At 44.0% G+C, this 20,473-nt stretch overlaps 1 protein-coding gene across 1 annotated transcript in view; it reads right to left on the reverse strand.

Annotated features, from left to right (window-relative positions):
• The window catches only part of TANC2 (tetratricopeptide repeat, ankyrin repeat and coiled-coil containing 2), a 197,735-nt gene extending 177,879 nt beyond the window's left edge, over positions 1-19,856 (reverse strand). The window contains exon 1 of the mRNA XM_081883745.1: positions 19,679-19,856. The gene's annotated coding sequence lies outside the window, so the exon portion shown is untranslated. The remainder of the gene's footprint in view (positions 1-19,678) is intronic.
• Between the last annotated feature and the right edge of the window lie 617 nt (positions 19,857-20,473).

Here is a 20,473-nt window from a genome sequence, read left to right on the forward strand (position 1 = left end):
GTGATAAATTGCTGGTTAAAATTGTACAAATTTGGAACGCAGGAGCGAGAGATGTGAGGAAGTCCAAAAAGCGAAGAAAATATGGTTACTAAAAGATGTTAATTCTATTTTCTTTTTTCTTGTTTTGTTTTCTGTTTTTTCTGTTATCTTTTTTACTGTATTAATAAAATTTTTAATAAATAAATAAATATTAGATTATAAATAGTGTTTTGTCATGTTCTCTTTTAGGTCCATCCTGGTGCAGATTATTCCCAGGTACCAGTCTGGCTCCATTTAGCTGCTTTTTCACTTAACTGGGCAAGTACTGTACAGGCAGCTGGTGAAGCTGCATCCACAGACCAGGAGGCTACTGAAGAAGCTGCTGCAGGAGAAAGGATACCTTCCAGAGCAGGTCTTCAGAGCAGAGGAGACAGGCCTGTCCTGGAAGAAGATGCTTGAGAAGACTATATTGACAAAGCAGAGAAGGCAATGTGGCTAGGCACTAAAATCAAGCCGGACATGTTGTACAGCTAAAAAAAAGCCATGTCCTCAAAGGCAAGAACAAGAATCTGCTGCCTATCTTCTGGCAGGCCAACAAGAAGGCCTCCAAGCTTTCTGGACTGGTTCCACAAGCACTTCATTCTGGAGGTGAGGTGTTACTTGCAGGAGAAAAGGCTGGAGTGCTGCTGCTGGTGGACAATGCTGCTGGTCACCCACAGGAGCTGCCATTTGCACACGACGACATCACTGTTGCCTTTCTCCCCTCCAATTCAACCTCACTCATCCAACCTTTGGATCAAGGGCTGATTCACTGCTTCAAGTCTCATTACACCAGGCTCACCTTTGCCTCGCTGATCAATATGATGGATGCTGATCTACAGCTGAACCTCATAGCATTCTGGAAGTCCTTCAACACTGCTGACTGTGTCACCTACATCAAGCAGGCAGTGGATGCAATCAAGCCTGAAACCTGAAACATGCTGGCACAAGCTGTGGAAGAAATGCATTCATGACTTCAAGGGATTTCCGGGCATTGCCAATGAGGCTGAGAACATTATGAAGATGGTGAGGCAAGTTAGTCGCAATGGCTTCATCCAGGAGGAGGAAGAGGAACTTATTGAGGGGCAACAGGCCTTGAGTCTGGAAGACCTGGAGGAACTGGTGAGATCAAGTTCCAGCACGGAAGAGGAGGGCAATAGTGAACAGGATGACCAACCCACCTGGACCCTGGAGAGCTTTTCCAAACCCTTTTACACACTCCAGCATGTGAATGATATCATTGCGCAGTATGATTCTTCCATAGAACAGTCATCCATCCTCCAACCTTCAACTAGACAAGACCAGCAGTTACAACAATGGATAAATCTAAATCTAGTATCAGTTTTACCTACTTCTGAGATGCGTTTACACTGAATAGATATGAACTGTAGAAGCTGTGTTCAGTTTGTTGCACCAGAATCACAACTGGATATTCCAATAGGTTACATCAAAAAGTTTCAGAAGCATATCTGAGTAATAGGCTTAAATCCAGTCCTGTATCAGTGCAAGATTAAAATAAAAACCATTGGGACACACTCATATCCCTCCTACCATCCATTTACCAGGCTAAGGTTTTCTATCATTTTTATTGAGGAAAACAAATAAATAATAAAATCCCAAGGATTCTATCCAATGGACATATTCTCATTACCACCAAACATGCAAATTTATTCTTTATAAGACAAGATGGCAAAGGGGACAGCAGAGCCAACTCAAATGAGAAATAGATATAATGTGCTGCTTCCTGGCAAATAATCTATTTTCTCTCCAACCCGTTTCAGAATCTATATTAACTTTGTAAGATTCACAGTGATAATCTCTTCTAAAATTGCATAAATGTAATATGTATTTACTAGTATACTAAAGCTACTGTATCTTAAAATGAAGGCATTTTGTTAGGCAACATTAAAAGTGTGCCCTTAGTGTGAGTGCTTGCTTTGCCGGGTTTCAGATCCTGGTTTGAAAGCCATACTAATCTGCATACCCGACATGACGACAAACCGTGGTTAGCTTGTGGACTTTGAGTCATCTCAGTGTTTTCCCAGAAGAAATCCAAGCAGTATTTCAGCATGTCAAAGCAACCCAAGGCCCCAAAGAAAAAATATTATCTATACTACAAGTCAACTGACAATTTAATCTAGAACACAGGAAATCTATTCTGTCTGGATTTAACATAAATCAATAGAGTTTATTTTCCCCATCAGTTTTGATAACTACATCATGGGTAAACACTTTTCGGGATAGGGTATAAGTGATCCAAACTAAGCTGTTTAAAAGGCTGTTGTTGTTGGCATCAGTCTGTCTCAAGGGACAATAGAGTGTGCCTCCAGAGGTGAAGTCAAACAGCTGTGTTAGCAGTACTGAAGCAACCCTCCTAGGGCACAAGCCTTGTCTATGGAGGTCCTGGGCTCCCAGATGACAAGATCCTGCTCTCAACCTCACTAATGTGGTCCAAAGGAAAGCAGAGCAATACATTTGGCACCAACTTGGCTGCAGGAGTCGCTGGAAGGAGGCATACAAGATGCCATCCAACTGCCTTAGGGACTCCACTCCGGATTTGTGTAGAGTTTACTCCTTAGCCTTTTCTTCTCCCAAAGATAACCCAAAAGGCAGCGGGTTTAGGAACTAAGTTTTCCTTCTTCAAGATGGGATGCCTTACCAGGTTGATTGATTTGGCTCGGCATTTGGCACTGCCTAGCAGTGCTCAGCCCAGCCCAGCTTCATGCAGCCTCATAGTTTAGGGGAGTTAGAACAATAAAACAATGAGATAAAATAATAAATTAAAACAACAAAACGAAGCACTAAAAGAAGTTAAGAAATAAAATGGAAGAGAGGATAAAAACAAATGCTAAGGGTTGGTTGTAGAGCAGAAACTTGCCTTAGAGTTGGCCTTGGAGCTCAAAACCCTGCTTCAAGCATTCGGCAGCCATCCATTTGCCCCTCACTTCCCTTTACAGATCGTGTAGAAACCACCTTCTTAACTGTTGGACCTGCTATTGGTCTCATCCTCTCAATTCGCTGGAGCCTGCCTTCACATGCAGGAGAAGTCTCTATCTCACTGAGGGTTTGAGACCAATAGGCTACCTTTGCCTGGTTTAGCTGGCCAGTCAAAGCCATTCCTGAGGTGTGGCCACTGTCACACACTGAGGTATCATTTCAACGAACTAGTACGGCAATTACTAATTTACCCACTTTGAAGCTACTACAAATTGGCACCTTTGCCATGACAATAATACCACCTTTCAGGCTGCTTACATAGCTATATCGTTGTAGCCTGCAGAAATAGGTAACATAGTTTAGGAGATAAACAACATGGCACCAATTATGTGAATGCAGCTTAAAGGGAAGAAGAAATGTATCATCACTACATGAATAGTACAGCTGAAAAAAGTCAACAGTGCACAAAAGTAATCATACTATGAATGCAAATATTAATCAAGAAGCATGTCTGAAACAACTTGTGCAAAAACCAAGGAAATACCGTATTTTTCACCCCATAGGGTGCACCGGCCCATAGGGCGCACCTAGTTTTTTTGGGGGGGGGGAATAAAGAAAAAAAATATCCCCCCCTCACAGGTGCGGGGCTGGGGCAGGGGAAGCCTGAGCCCCCAGAACAGGCTGCTATCCGCAAGCCTAGGGAGCCCGGTGGGAAGTCGCGCCAGTCTCCCCAGGTTTGCGGATATCTGCCCGAAGCCCGGGGCACGCTACTCAGCGCACCCCGGGCTTCAGGATGCAGGCAGCTCTCCACAAGCCTTGGGAGACCGGCGGGAACTCCCACGGGCTCCCAAGGCTTGCGGATAGCTTCCTGAAGCCTGGAGAGTGAGAGAGCGCACCGACCCCTCTTGCTCTCCAGGCTTCAGTGAAAGCCTGCATTCGCCCCATAGGATGCACACACATTTCCCCTTCATTTTTGGAGAGGGAAAAGTGCATCCTATAGGGCGAAAAATACGGTACTCTTGTAAGCATTTCAACAGTCATCATTTCTATGCTTAATCCAGCGATAATTCGACTTCTATAAAAATGTTATGTATATTACACATTTACACTGAAACATTATCCTCCCAAGTGTATCTTTTCTAAACACTTCCATACAATCGAGTGTAGTGGTATAGGAATATGTGTGTCAAATGTACATGTCAAAACTCTCACCTCAAAATAATTTTTCATTTTAAAATAAAAATGCTGAATTCTATGTGGAAGGAGCAGCATCTTACCTCCACTCCTTGGAAAGGTATGAGAGGCAGAGGCAGATCAAGCTGACAGTGGCAAGAGTGCTGTGATGAGCCACCAAAAGGTAGGTGATACTTGAGGACTGCTTTACAGTGTCCATCCGCCACCCTGTTCTAGGTGAAGTATCAAAAACAAGATCACACTGTTTTTGCTGCTTGTCTGGCACTGGCAGGCTTTGCAGTCCAGCATGACTGAAAAGAAGTTTGGCAAGGTAGTGGTGGAAAGACTGGAGAATGCTCAGGACTCCCCTCCGTCACAGCAGAACAGCAATGGCTGGGAAGTCCTACAAAGAGGAAACTGTTTAATGATGAAGGGGTGCTATTGAGGAAGTTAGACTGGACCAGGATATATTTGGTTCTTCCCAGTCCAGGGAAAGTGAATTGACTGGGCTGCTGCCAGCCCTGCCCCAGTACCTTAAAGGAAACTGCATACAGTAAAAACACCATTTTTCTCTCTTCCCCTTAGACCACGTAGTACAAGTGAAGCCTGCAGGTGCATACACCAGCATGGCAGGCTGTGCCAAAAATGGGGGGGAAATACCTAATAACTCCCCCAACCCCCCTCTCTCTGACACACATGCGATGGAGAGACCCAGCTTGCTGTATTTCATGACAGTGGACATCAATGGCAGCAGTAGGCATGCCACCAAGAAAGGCTCTCCAGGAAACAGCATTCATCCAACACTGAACTAATTCCATTTGAGGACAAGGAGTGGAAAAAACAATAATAATCCAACTGCTGTTGGAGCAGGAAAGGGAAACAGACGTCAACCTATAGAGCAGAGCTTGATCTAGGCAACCAGAGGCCAATACACGGAAGGAAATATGAAAGAAACTTAAGTCACTTTCTAACAGGATTGTGAATGAGCAAACAATGAACAGCTAGGTCATCCAATGAAGACAAAAAAATAATTATTACAAGACAGCACTAGTGCAAATAGGTTAATTCCACATATCTGGGGGATGGAGAGGACTTGGGAGTTTTGACTCCCCTGATTTAAGTGGATAATAAGGGTCCTACCAACTCCACCAGGAGTTATAGATGCTGTGTCTTTCTTCTCAATATCACATTAAAGGGCAGGATGGGGGTGTTCTAGGCTCTAAGCTAGCAGCTTGGCCTTCCTTGTAGGACATATAAACAAGTATGGCTGGGTGTGGCCATATCATCAACTTGCTGGAAACAGGATCTTAAACCTGCTAGAATCAAGCTCATTATGCCTTCATCCTTCAAGAACCAGGGATAACCCACAGATGGGTGGGCAATGACTATGCTTACTCTAATAGAGTTGCACAATATTCTTTTGGAAAGAGGGCTACTCCCTGCCTGCAGCAACAAAAGGGGGAAAAATGGGAAGGGAGAGTGAATAAGGAGCATGAAGTCAAGATCAGAGTGGCAGGCTATGCCAAAGACCAGGAGAACATTCATCACAAGCAGGTTGACTGCAACTGGGTCAACTGGATTGCAGCATTCACCCAATTTTGGTCAAGTACAGTATCTTAGGGACGCAGGTGGCGCTGTGGGTTAAACCACAGAGCCTAGGACTTGCTGATCAGAAGGTCGGCAGTTCGAATCCCTGCGACGGGGTGAGCTCCTGTTGCTCGGTCCCTGCTCCTGCCAACCTAGCAGTTCGAAAGCATGTCAAAGTAGGAAGGTAAATGGTGCTTCCGTGCGCTGCTCTGGTTCGCCAGAAGCAGCTTAGTCATGCTGGCCACATGACCCGGAAGCTGTACACCGGCTCCCTCAGCCAATAAAGTGAGATGAGTGCCGCAACCCAAAGTCAGCCACGACTGGACCTAACGGTCAGGGGTCCTTTTACCCTTTACCTTTTTACAATATCTTAACACAACATACAGAAACTTTATGAGCTTCAGTTCAGGTTAAGGTACAACTAGACTATCAGAACGAATGTGGCCTTAATCCTCTCCTTAGCCTTTGTTTTTTGGACAGGGGAAGAGCTACGGTCAGTGATGTGAAGAGGAAGTTTTTTAAAAAAAAAACTTCACTGCTTTATTTTTTTGCACACAAAAGATCTGTTTCCTAAATTCATTAGCAACAACAAATGAATGCCAATTACAAATAAAAACTAGGCAAGCCTGGCTATTTCAATGTTTTTAGTTTTGTTTCCTAAATACAAGTAATCAATCAATACCTTAATTACAGTAATAAGACCTGATCCAGTTTAGATACAGAACACAATTAATGCAGTCCCTGTAATACAGTCCATCATTTGACCTCTTATGGGTATAGCAATTTTGAAAACATTAGCCACCTGTCCAGTGATACAAGACTTTATCCAATAAACAAGGGATTACAAATCTTTCATTTGGGTGCCCTGGCAAAATAGACAGAAGAGGATAAATGATATGGCATCTCAAATCAGAAGAGAAATTACAATATGTACAAGGGTGCATATGTAAAGGTTTAGGGGACTTGGGCACAATTTACTTAGAAATTGGATTTTCAAAAATCTGCCCTGGAGTACTACTAAATAAAAGTAATATAAGCATGCTAAATTACATTTCCTTGTTATTGACTGCTGGCGGATGAATACTTATAGTACTATTTATGGCTTTAATGCTTTTGCCTATTTTATGGTTTCTTTCCATTCTTGTTCTAAGTTAAACTAATTTTCTGGGACATTTTCTAATTCAGAATTTTTTTGGGTGGGGGGGAGACACATCACTGGAGATTTTCATTCTCCATCCCTGGCATCAAGCACTTACTGACTGATTTCTATAGTGACAATGAAATTCACCTTTTCTTGAAAGAATGAATGATTCCTCACATGTCACCAAGACACCATGGAAAGGGAACAAGCCTTGGGACTCAATGACCCCAAACTCACAGGCTTGCAGACTGGTGCTGCTGTCAATGGTCTCCTAGAAACACCTTTCAGGGATGATGGCAGAGAGGCGCAAGGTTCAGTTTTAGCACTGAATTGATGTTTCGTGCCAAGATAGGGTGACCTAAACAATGCAGACAGTATTTTCTGGTTCTCACCTAAGCAGCAGGCAATGCACATAGGAAGCAAAAGGAAGTAGGTTAATTAACCATCTATTCCATTGCAGATAAAGTAATAAAGTTGTGAAACTTAGTTTAAATGGATGTGTTTTTTATTTTAATTTTTCATTATGTTTTTGCTTGATGGTTTTGCTTGATTTTCTGATAAAGCCTTCCATTCCACTGAGGTACACATGAGTTTCTAAATATAAACAGAGTAAATCAATCTTCTGTCAACCAGAAACAATTACTCAGGTGTGAGCTCTGTTGTTCCTATTAATTTAAGTCCAGGTTTAAGGGCCAATGATAAGCAAGAATGTTAATGAGTGGAAAGGAAGTAGGTCACAGGAGTACACTACATCAAGGTTAGAAAGGGATGTTGATGAGGAAAGAAGAAAGCAGACTCAGCAGAATATTAAAGAATTAACAGGGCACCCTTATGAAAATTAATGCTGCACCCATATTTTTATAACATAGTTTTGCGTACTCCCTTAAACAGTGACTGTTGAAGTAGATAGAAAAATTCTTGAGGGAGGATAGCCAAAACTGTCAAATTATGTATTCAACTGTCAGTTATGTATTCTTATCTATTCACTCTTATTTCCTTCCCTGCATCGGATTTCTTTATCAGAAATCACTTGTCATTCCCCACATGATTTATATGCAATCTCCAATGTAGAAATCAGGTGAGAAAGAGTAAAGGAGGGTGGACAAATATTAAACTGCTTTGAGATTTTATTAAAATCTCTAAATATTGTGGAATAAATAAAATAAATACGTAAATATTAACCAAGATGACATCCTTGCAGTTAGAATGCAGAATAGTAACAATTTCTTCTGAGCAAGTAGCTTGCCAGATCCACCAGTCAATCCACAATACAACACACAAATATTCACAGACACGCTAGTCAATCCTTTAATATATTTGCCTGCAAAGGTATAGACCACAGATTTATAAACTCAAGAACCTTAACCCCAAGTCCATGACCAAGCCTCATTCAATAATTATAATGTACTTACTGACTCTTGCCCAGGGTACAGAGTCTATGCTATGGCTGGTGTTGCAAACTGAACCATGCAGAATATTACAGGTACATGGACTCTTAATTATAAGTTAAAATTGTTTCTCTGTCTTTAAGATTTACACTTTCTCCGAATTCAGTCAAGAGATGCTTTTCAGTTCAGGTGCCGTGTAAAGCAAGAGTCTACCCAGCAATTAAGATCTTCTTCTGAGGCCTTTCTCTGGGTACTCGTTAAATGCGTTGTAAAATTTGTATGAGAAATCAGGTTGGCAAAAATGGAACTCTACACTGCCATCTGGTATCACAGTGTTATAATACATAAACAACGCATATAAAGCACTTTTTCTTTGCCAATGTAGCTGAGTCCTGAGGCTAGGCAGGTGGAAGAGTCTTTTCAAAGGCATCCTGTCTTCAAGAAAGCTCAATTATTGCCATCTTCACTATTTTTCAAATAAACTGTCAATTCCATGGTGTTTACCTATGCTTATAATAATACTTAATGTGCTGCTACTGATCTGGTTTCATTGCTTTATGGTTTTTAATCTTTATTTAGTATCAACATTTGTTTTAAAATTGTGTTTACTTTTTTAAAAGTAATTTTATTTGTTTTCATAGATGTATAACAAAATATAACTGGACAACTAAACGTAACACTCCTCCAGACCCCCTCCATGCCTTTAGAATATTCATTCCTTTTTTAGATTTTCTAACAAGTTTCTCCTATGTTATTCCGTCAAGGTTGTATGGAAGCATCCATCCACAACAGGGTCATCTTCTTCAGCTAAAGTACCCATAAGTATTCATGGTCACACCGCTGAATTCCTTAGAGGCTTTGGAGGCTCTTCTCACCAAAAGGGTGAAATAATATTTTAAATAAAGAGATCACAGTATCACAGAAACTATGGACAATTGCTTTATCTGAGAAACTAACTAAGAGTACACGCCATGATGCAACTGATACAGACGATTTTGCGAAAATATGGCATCACTTTATAAAGTATTCAAATGACTGGCACCGACCAACTGTGCAAATAGATTTATGGGGAAATTTACTGTACTGGTCTTCTGGGGGAGGGGAGAAACCAGTTGTTATGCTTATGCTTATATCATGTTTCTTAGAAAGCTAATAAAATTTAAAGTATAGATATATATCTAGATATCATAGTTTCTTATTTTATGCTACCACTATGTGAATTAGCTTAATCAAGGACATTAAACATGTAACTACAGTACACAAAATTATTACATCTATTAAAGGATGCATGATGAAAAAATTGCTTTTGCTTTCAGAGAAACCTGTGACAACTTGAAAGCCTTACCTTAAATTCATCTGAAAATGGATGAGTCTCAAAACTACATTGTTTCTTTAAGCAAACCAAGATCCTAAGCTAAGAAGAATTCCTGTTTAAAATGGATCTCCAGCACAAGAGACGCTGTTGCTCTTTGCAAAACAATTATGTGGGATATAAATAAAAAAATAAAAAATATGATACATATACCTATAAATATAAATAAATACTGAACTGTGGGATCTCAAAACCAACCAAAGTTATTTTCATGCCGCAGTGAAGAACCTGCTTCAGACAGCAGGCTGGATACAATTTTGATTAACCCTCCACATGTTTAACAGTTTAACAGGGTTATCGACCTTCCAATTAGATCAAGCCCAAAGCAGTGCAGTTTTTATTCAGTGTGAAACACAGCTGAACTGGTAGCCTTCCTGACCAACTGTTCCTTTGAAGCATAGCTTGTATTCACTGCTATTTAAATTTGGTGCAGAATGCAAGCTGTGTTGCTTGGTTGGCTCCGCTCAAACTCCCAAGTGGATGCAATCCAGGCCAAATGCAGCAGACTTTGCATTTAGCATCAAATTTAAACAGCACCAAATGCAAAGGAACAGTAGGGAGAGCCCTATAAGGCTCCCAATTGTTCCTTTGCATCCACAGCTTTACCTGTTCCATATCTAATGTTAATATCTAATGTAATGACACATTGGGCAAATGACAGGTGGAGAAGGCTGGAGGAAAAGTGTTGTGACTTGTGAATCAAATTAGGAACCTAGCCTAGTGGGCCAGATTTGGCCCATAGGCCAGAAGTTCCCAACCCATGTTCTATTCCATGTGAAAGAAAGACAGAACTTTCCAATATACCATATAAAGTCACATTTTCCTGCAGTCACTGACATAGAAGTTAGTCATCTCAGTTATTCACAACTGATTGATAATGTGAACAATTTCAATTTAGGAAAGAAAATCTGAATACAAAAAAGGCTCCTGGAAATACGCAAAGTTGTTATTATTATTCCATATTATCACCATAGTCTTCTAAAAACATGTTCCTTTATAAGAAGTATTCATCACTGCTGACTTGTCCCTCCTCACTCAGTACCAAAGTTATTTATTTTCAGTTAACTAGAGAAGGCCATTAGTCAATAGCACTAGTAGGCAGGACTAAGTACCTGTGCAGACCTAAGGATGTGTACAGGATTCTTGGAGCAGAAAGGCCAACCATCTGTGTGTTCTTCCTGCTCTGCCTTCCTGATAAAAGCAGTCATAGTTAATCTGGTCAAGTTGGTAAGAGGAACGAAAAGGAGTTTTCCATCCAGCCTTAAAGAAGCAGTGTTGAGACTTAGCATCAGGGTTTTAGAGTAAAGGTAAAGGTAAAGGTACCCCTGCCCGTACGGGCCAGTCTTGACAGACTCTAGGGTTGTGCGCCCATCTCACTCTAGAGGCCGGGAGCCAGCGCTGTCTGCAGACACTTCCGGGTCACGTGGCCAGCGTGACGAAGCTGCTCTGGCGAACCGGCACCAGAGCAGCACACGGAAACGCCGTTTACCTTCCCGCTATAAAGCGGTACCTATTTATCTACTGGGACGCGGGTGGCGCTGTGGGTTAAAGCCTCAGCGCCTAGGGCTTGCCGATCAAAAGGTCGGCGGTTCGAATCCCCGCGGCGGGGTGCGCTCCCATTGTTCGGTCCCAGCGCCTGCCAACCTAGCAGTTCGAAAGCACCCTCGGGTGCAAGTAGATAAATAGGGACCACTTTCTAGCGGGAAGGTAAACGGCGTTTCCGTGTGCAGCTCTGGCTCGCCAGAGCAGCGATGTCACGCTGGCCACGTGACCCGGAAGTGTCTTCGGACAGCGCTGGCCCCTGGCCTCTTGAGTGAGATGGGCGCACAACCCCAGAGTCTGGCAAGACTGGCCCATACGGGCAGGGGTACCTTTACCTTTACTTATTTATCTACTTGCACTTAAGGGTGCTTTCGAACTGCTAGGTGGGTAGGAGCTGGGACCGAAAGACGGGAGCTCACCCCGCCACAGGGATTTGAACTGCCGACCATGCGATCGGCAAGTCCTAGACGCTGAGGTTTTACCCACAGCGCCACCCCCGTTTTATAGTAAGTACAGTCAAAACTTGGTTGCCGAAAATAATCTGTTCCGGAAGACCGTTCAGGTTCTGAAACGCTCGACAACCAGGGCACCGCTTCCGATTGGTTGCAAGAGCTTCTTGCACTCAAGCGGAAGCTGCATCAGACGTTCGGATTCCAAAAAAAGGGGAGCATTTACTTCATGGCTTTTGGTGTTTGGGAGCTGAAATGTTCAAAAATGGAGTCGTTCAAGTACCAAGGTTTGACTGTACCCAATATTCTATTTTGGGGCAAGGTGCTCAAGCATAGGGAGATGTTTCAACTCCAAATTTTCCAGGATTATATGGATTATCTAGACACATTACAATACATCTTTAAATCCAGTTATGGGATGGAAAGTTTTGCTCAAACATTTTTAAAAACAGCTGCACAAGCAGTCTTGGTTATAGGTTTTAAAGCCCTAAACAGCTTAGGACCAGGTTACCTTAGAGACCTCTCTCTTTGAGAAGCCTGCCTAGGAATTAAGATTAATGTCAAAGATCTTGTTCTGGATACCATTTCAGGAGATTTGGCAAGTGAACAAAAGAGATAGTGGCTTTGCTGTGGCTATGTCACAATGCCCTGCTAATTGAAATTGCTTAGGTTCCCTCTCTGTGTATCTTTCACTGGAAATTGCCCCTTTTTGCTGGTAGATGAGCCGTATCTGCTCCTGGAAAAAATCTGATTTTAACAGAGTAACCCATGGTTTGGATGCATTGCAAGTGTATTATTGCAATGTGCTCCATGTGGAGCTACCTTTGAAAATACCAGCTGCTGGAAATTGCAGGAGGGGAGAGTGCTCCTGTGCTCAGGTTCTGTTTGCAGGTTTCCCACGGGCATCTGGTTGGCCACTGTGAGAACAATATGCTGGAACAGATGGTCTGCCAGCCTGACGCAAGTTCGTCTTACGTTTTTAAAAGTATTTGGAAGTTTCAGAGGTCCAGAATGTCGTGGCCAATCTGTTGACCAGAGACACTTATTACAACAGTTTCCGTGGCTGTTGGTCTGCTTTTGGTTCCAATTCAAAATGCCCTGAACAAGTTGGGAATATGATACCTTTAGGTCTACCAGCTGATTATAATCTTCTGGAGACACACTCCTTTGCATTCCACCAACATTTGAGTTGCCTTTGGTTAAAACACAGAAAAGTGTTGTTTTGATTGCCCCACCTAAGCTTTCCTAGAGACGCCTGCATTGTTCTTTCTTTGCCAGCCTTCCAACTCAGTATAAAACCCTTTTTGCTCCATCAGCTTTTTATTTATAACATTTTAATCATTCACTTTCTATTTTATTTTTAATCGAAATATTCTCAATAAACAAGAATGAAAAATAACAATCTGCCCTTCCTCAAGCAAAGTCTAAGGTGGTTAACACGGAGAAACTTAAAGCATTATAAAGGTAAAGGTAAAGGGACCCCTGACCATTAGGCCGACTCTGGGGTTGTGGTGCTCATCTCGCTTTATTGGCCAAGGAAGCCGGCGTACAGCTTCCGGGTCATGTGGCCAGCATGACTAAGCCGCTTCTGGCGAACCAGAGCAGTGCACGGAAACGCCATTTATCTTCCCGCCAGAATGGTACCTATTTATCTGCAGCGGTACCTCAGGTTAAGTACTTAATTCGTTCCGGTGGTCCGTTCTTAACCTGAAACTGTTCTTAACCTGAAGCACCACTTTAGCTAATGGGGCCTCCTGCTGCTGCCGCGCCACCAGAGCACGATTTCTGTTCTCATCCTGAAGCAAAGTTCTTAACCCGAGGTACTATTTCTGGGTTAGAGTCTGTAACCTGAAGCGTATGTAACCCGAGGTACCACTGGAGAGAGAGAGAAAGAGAGAGAGAGAGAGAGAGAGAGAGAGAGAGAGAGAGAGAGAGTGTGTGTGTCAAGAAATGGCCAAGCACCAATGTACAGAATGCTCGTTTCATTATTTACTTTAGAACCATTACATCCTTTTCCCTCCAGAGTGGTACCTATTTATCTACTTGCACTTTGACATGCTTTCGAACTGCTAGGTTGGCAGAAGCAGGGACCGAGCAACGGGAGCTCACCCCATTGCAGGGATTCGAATCGCTGACCTTCTGATTGGCAAATCCTAGGCTCTGTGGTTTAACCCACAGCACCACCCACGTCCCTGAAAGCATTATAATACAAGTGTAAAAAAACAATGCCGAGAATATGAAAGGAAAAATAGAAAGCATCCACTAAAACCATTTCTACTAAAACAATATATGGTAGAATTAGAACATAAGAACATAAGAGGAGCCTGCTGCTGCTAATGGCCCATCTATTCCAGCATCCTATTCTCACAGCAGCCAACCAGATGCATGCGGGAAGCCAGGAAGCAGGATTCAAGCACATGAGTACTCTCTACACCTGTGGCCCTCAGCAACTGACATTTAAAAAACGCTGCTGCCTCTAACCATGGTGGCAGCGCTTAGCCATTGTGGCTAGTAGCCATAAATAGCTCTCCCCTCCATTAATTTGTTGAATCCTCTTAAAATCATCCAAGTTGGTGGTAATCACTGCCTCCTGGGGGAACAGATTCTACAGTTTAACTATGCACTGTGTTAAGAAATACATTCTTTTATCTGTCCTGAACTCCATATACTTAAGCAGTAGCAGACCTTGAGGCCTCGAATTTCAGTGGTGCCTTGTGCAATGCCAAAATTTGATGCCCCGTGCCTCTTACCTTTCATTCTACATCATAGTTGTGATACCCCCTGTGATGCTCCCAAGGGTCTGCGCCTAAATCCACCTCAGACTTAAGGATCAAAAGCTTTCCTAAAAAGTAAAGGTGATCAACATGGAAGTAAAGCAGACCTCACATGGGAGGGAGTTCCAAAACCATAGGCAGCCACTGCAAAAGCACTCTCCAGTCCAGGGGTGGGAAATCTGTAGCCTCGGTTTTTGTATGCAATCCGTTCCAGAAGACCGTTCAGGTTCTAAAACGTTCGAAAACTCAGAAGCCGACAGCTAGGCCTCAGGATCTTGCGCTCAGCGGAAGCCGTGTGGCAAGTTCGACTTCAAGGCGTGTTCGAAAACTGAAGCATTTACTTCAGGGTTTACAGCGTTCGGGAACAGAAATGTACGTCAACAGAGACGTTCAAAAACCTAGGTACCACTGTATTGCTCTCATCAGCTCCAGCCAGCACAGTCAATGTTCATGGGTGACTGTTGTCCATTAACATCTGTAAGGCCACAATCAGGTTGCCCACCCTAGCTCTAATCCCAACTATATGTATTTTGGGGGAGGCCAAACATGCAAAGGGGTCTACTCAAGATCTCAGTGAGCAATTGGCATAAAATGGTTAAACTTTAATCTGCTGAATTGTTAATTGCATTCAAGTCTTTATCTGAATTTTTGTTTACTGCTTCACTCTTTTACTGCTCTCATAACTTTTTAAAACTTCCTTGAGACTTTTTAATGGAAAGTGAGGGTAATACATTTTGATGAATATGTTTAATAAATGCAGGTGTAACACTCCCAGTTAGCTCAGGAATGGATCTTGCACTCCCTTCCCAATCCCTCCTTCTGGAGTGCAAATTTCCACCACCTGCCTAATTAGGGCTTTTCCTTAAGCATAATTTGGAGCTGGGTTCAAACCGCAGTTTGAAATCTTCATTAAGTGGGAACGCTGAATAGTCCTGACCATGGTGTACATCTCTGCCAATGTGATGCTTAATTATAATTAAGTTGTGACAGGAATTCACACTCCAGGGACTGGAGGGAGGTTGCAGTCCCATGGGCTGCTGCCAAGTGCTAGGCAAACTGGGAGCATTATGCCTCCACAAGACGCAAACAGAATGAAGGCAGACCTTGGATACTGCAAATTTGTCCAAATGTAGTGCAAATCAGAATCCTTCATCCTTAACCAAATAAACAGCAACTCACCCTATTATTCTAAGACAGGATGGGACAGAAATCCAAGAGGAGTAATTGTCCTACTTCACATATGAAGAAAAATGAGTGAAGTCAAAACCTAATGCTGTAAAGATCAACAAAGAAAAGGAAGGTTGCAACCCCTCTATCTGACTGTTAGAAAGCCTCAGTGAATTCCATGGGACTTACCCTACTTTCAAACAGACGTGTATGGGTATGAACTTTGGTGTCTGTGTCAGATCTTTTTAAAGGTATCTTTATCCTGTTGTCATTTTCTATGAGATCTTATTTTCATGTTTCACAATAACTTAAAACATAATATTGGACCTTAATATTGATGTTTTTGCTTTAATTCTAGTTGTCTATGCAAAATCATATTTTGATATTCCAAAATGCGTTTTTAGCATGAATAAATGGCAAATACTGAGAACAAGTGAAATGACATGTCAACAAGCGTGATTCATCTGCTTTCCTTCTTTTTTTGTGCTAATCTGAAAGGCATACTACTCTAGCAGATTAATTTCCCCACCCATTAGTCCTCATACAAAGCCCTCCCTGTGAAGAACTAAAGCCTTAAATATGTCAAGACACACAACATGAATAGTACCATTGAACTAAATATTCACATTCAGAATAGGAGCATATGCACATTCTGTAGTCCAATATTGCAGTAAGATATAAAAGCTACTCATATGTAAAAGCTTAATTTATAAAATTTCAAAACCTTAGCAATACATTCTACAAAGATGCAATTGGGTAGAACCGCGCCATTTACAAAATGAAAGCTTATATAGAAGCAGACTATTAAAAAAACCTCTCAAGACCAAACTGTTCTAATGGTTGCCTTTGAACCCAAACAAGTGTACCGAAAATCTGAAGTTTCAAAAATCACTATTTGACAAACAGCAAACCAAAGAAAACCAGTGAGATGTTTCTGTACATGTTCTGTAAGGCATAGCAAACAATTTTTCACAAACCACCTCAGACATTTCCTATAGCACAGTGCTATGGGAAAATTGAGTTAAAGGTTCTTCTGGTTTTTGTAACAACAACACTGCTAAATAAGGCTCGCAGTCCTGAAATTATATCATTACCCAAGGATCCACCAACATAAAATTGGGATCCCAACAGGAACAGACATGAAAGTAATTCAGTGGCTGGCTAGCGCAAAATTGGCCAAAACCTAAACTTTTCTTCACCTTTCTCAAGACAGTGAAATCAAGCTAAACATAAGGTAAAATTAAATTCTGGGGAAAGTAAATAAGAATGGTGTCCAATACATTTCCTTCTAATAGACCCTTATATTCCAACAGTTTTAAGGACATGCAAGTTAATTTTTTAAAAAATGATATGAAAGTAAGGAATTATACTTTATTTCCCTAACTCCTGCCACAAATGACAGCCCAATAAGTGACAAATTCTACATCACAAGATTTTCTAGTGCAGCCCACCAAAGCAGAATTGGAAGTAATGTTTCAAACTCCTAGGCACCAGCATCATATTAATAGAAAATGGATAAATTCTCAGCATTTCTCCCAAGGGACAGTACTGTTCCCAAACAGTCTTGCTTACAACATATGCAACACAATAATTTCAAATAGTGGCATCTATCAAAATTAGACGATTGTGTTATTTGTTTAAAGCTTTAGATGGCACACAGTACAAGGGGGGGAAATCCTTCTTGAAGTTTGGAGAATTAAGCAACCACTATCATGGAGGCTCAGTGCCACAGACCATTAGGAAAGGCAAACAGGCCCAAAACGGTATGCATCTTTACTCAGAAGCAAGTCCCACTGAATTCAATGGGGCTTATTCCCAACTGTCTAACTCCTTAGTATGGGGGGGGGGAGAGTAAGTATTTTCAAAGTGAAAAAAGAAAAATGTAAAGTTGATAATAAGACAAACAAAAACAAAATTGAGGAGGAAATTGCTAAAGCTAGGCATCATTTCAGTGGAATTTACTTCTGGGGAAAAAGGGATTCGTCCTCATTTTTGTATATAGGTCACACTGTTTGAGGAAGAGTAGTTGACCATGATTCTTGTAAAGTTAAATAGTAAATACATCCATAGTAGCACTTTTAGTAAATAAATGTTAAACAGCAACTCTTCACTTCAACCATAACAAGCCAATATATCCTATTACGTCTGTTAATACAGTTTTAGTGCTGCTCCAACTGAAACAGGTAATATTATTAGCCTGGTCTCTACTTTCAGTTATTGTGTGTGAATAATTTGACTCCAATACAAATACTGGCCACCAAGTTTTGAATTCAGATTTCTTAAAGTAATTACTAGTTTCCCCAATATAATTGCTACCTCATCAGTAATACTGAAAATAGACTTTCCCGCCCTCCACACACCAACTGGGACCACTGTAATCGCTATACCACATCCAGGCTTATGAGTGTGAATGTTGTATAACAAGCACCTTTTGTCACCCTGATATCAACAAGTCCTAAAGAGACCCACCCATCCATCCAGTTCAACAACAGACTGCCAATTCAATATCACCAGGCTATAATGCCCATTCACCCTACAGTACCCATATGGACTCAATGTCTCTACCTTCCAGCCCATGGCGGAAAGATTTCTCATGCTCTTCATGTCAATATACCCTCTGTTCTCTATACATGGCTGACATCATTGTTCAAAGGGCTTCATGCCTATACTGGTACATCATGGGATTTTTCTGCTCCCTGCCCCCAATCTACACACAACCCATAGTAATGATGCAGTGCAGGCATCACCCCCCACTCTGAACACACACACACACACCCAGGCTGATGTGACCCAACTCTTACATATGCAGACTGAACGAAGATGTTCGCCCCCCCCCCACAGCTCCCACATTCGCATGTCACCCAAAACAAAAAGCAAGGTACCAGAAACTCCTGCCCCACCAGATTAATACTTGTCAGCAAATTCCACTGCCCCATAAGATACCACAACCCCTTCCCCTTTTGAGTCACTGAGATGATTCATGCCCCCCCCCATCGCCTGTAATAACATACTTCTAACTAAGCACAAAACACACAAACACATACACCGTGCAAGACCAGATGACCTCAGACCATGGCAAACTGGGATGGCGGGGAGGCGAAGGAGAGAAAGGATATCAGCAGCCCAGGATATCCTCCTCTTCGCAAAACATGCTCCCAAACAGCAACATCCTCCTCCTCCCAGTCAAAACGCCACCCCATTTTCGCCCCCGATCTAAGAATTAAGACTGTACGTTCAGAGCGGGTGCTTTTCACCTCAAGCGACCCTGCCACGACTAAACCCGGCCGGCCAAGTGACCTCCCGCAAACGAGCAAGGCATGATGATTATTATGATGATTAACATACCACCTATAACTTTACGCGTGTAGCAGGAGCATCGCTAATGGCAGCAGGGACGCGGATGCGTGTCGGGCCGGCGCGCGAAGGTGCGCCCGCCCGCCCGGGAGGGAGGGAAGGCATCTACATAAAAGCGATGCCCAGCCAAGCATCCGCGCCCGCACGTCCCGCGTATGCACGGAGCTCGCTGTCACGCAACCACTCCTTCAGACGGCGCGGGCGACCTATCCCCTCCTTCCACATCGAGGCTGGTGGAGCGATAGGGCCAGCTGGGAGGGGGAGGGGGAGACGGTGACAGAATCCCACTTTCCCCCGCCTGGGTTACACCCATCCAGCGCCCACCCTGCTCCCCCCCACCCTTTTTCCCCCTCTCGCCAATCCCACACTCACCTCCTGAGGGGCGTCGGGGTGGGGGGCGTGAGTGGGGCGGGGGGGGCGTCGTCCGGCTGCCTCCGGGGCGCGGCAACTCCACCTCCTTCCCTTCCTCTTGCCCCGGAGGGTTTCTTTTTCTGGGGTGAGGGGGGGGGGTGAGGGAGGGGCTGCGAGGCGGAGGGAGTGGGGAGCCTTCCCTGCCCTTCCCTCACCACATCCCGAAAGCGACGAGGAGGAGGAGCGGCTCCCTCCTCCCTCCACACAGACACAAGCCAAGGCGAGGAGGGGGCGGGGAGGCGATGCTGCCGCTGACGGGGGGGACGGCTGGACCCCCCCCCCTCCCCTCACAACGCCCGCCTCCTCAGTCAGCCCGGCCGCTTTTGTTTTGGTTCCTTCTCTCCCCCCCCCCTCACCACACACACCTCACCAATCAAGGGAGAAGCAAATGACGAGATAGGGAGGAGGAGGAGGGAGTGCGCGCACGCGCGCGCGCCACCCTCTTCCACACACACACGCGCGCGCGCGGCGGCGGGGTTTGGGATATAGAAAAGGGGAGGGGGGGTCGCCTCGCGCTTCTCCTGAGCCTTATTCTTCTTCTTCTCCTTCTTCTTCTTCAGGGCTATCCCCCCGCGCGCATGCGCCCGCGCCACGCGCCTGCCAGGGCCGGGCGGCGAGGGGCGGCTGGTGCGCGCGCACTCTCTCTCCGTTTTTTCCCCTGGGGGGGAAAGGAGGAAGGAGGGGCGGCGGCAGCAACAGCAGGAGCCGCCGCAGCTGATTGCCAGCGCACAGGTGGTGGGTGGGGTTAGGAAGCGCCTCCCTTGGCTGGCCGGCGCGGGTGCGCGCGGGACGGGGGTGAGGGGTGTGGCCGCTCGGCTTCCTCCCTTCCCGGTCTGCGAGCCCCCCCCCGCCGCCGCCGCCGCCTCCCTTGCACGTTTCAAGGCACGCCCCTGACCCTTCAGGAGTAAGGGTCTCCATCTCTCGAAATAGAGCTGGGTGGGTCTTCACGACCCGGGGATTCTCCCTAAAGGAAGCGGCAAGGAAGCATTGCCATGAATAGGGGAGTGGGTGGGTAAAGAGGCGTACCTGGGGGTGGGGAAACCAAGTCTCTCTCCCCCCCCAGGAGCGGAAAAATAGCCCCTCGGTGACGTGTGTGTGTATTGATGCTCCTCTGCTGTCATGGGGCATGATCAAACCCTTACTCCTTACGCTGTGCCCTC

The sequence above is a fragment of the Podarcis melisellensis genome (genome assembly GCF_964234715.1).
Source record: "Podarcis melisellensis genome assembly, chromosome: 13".
Taxonomy (NCBI): domain Eukaryota; kingdom Metazoa; phylum Chordata; class Lepidosauria; order Squamata; family Lacertidae; genus Podarcis; species Podarcis melisellensis.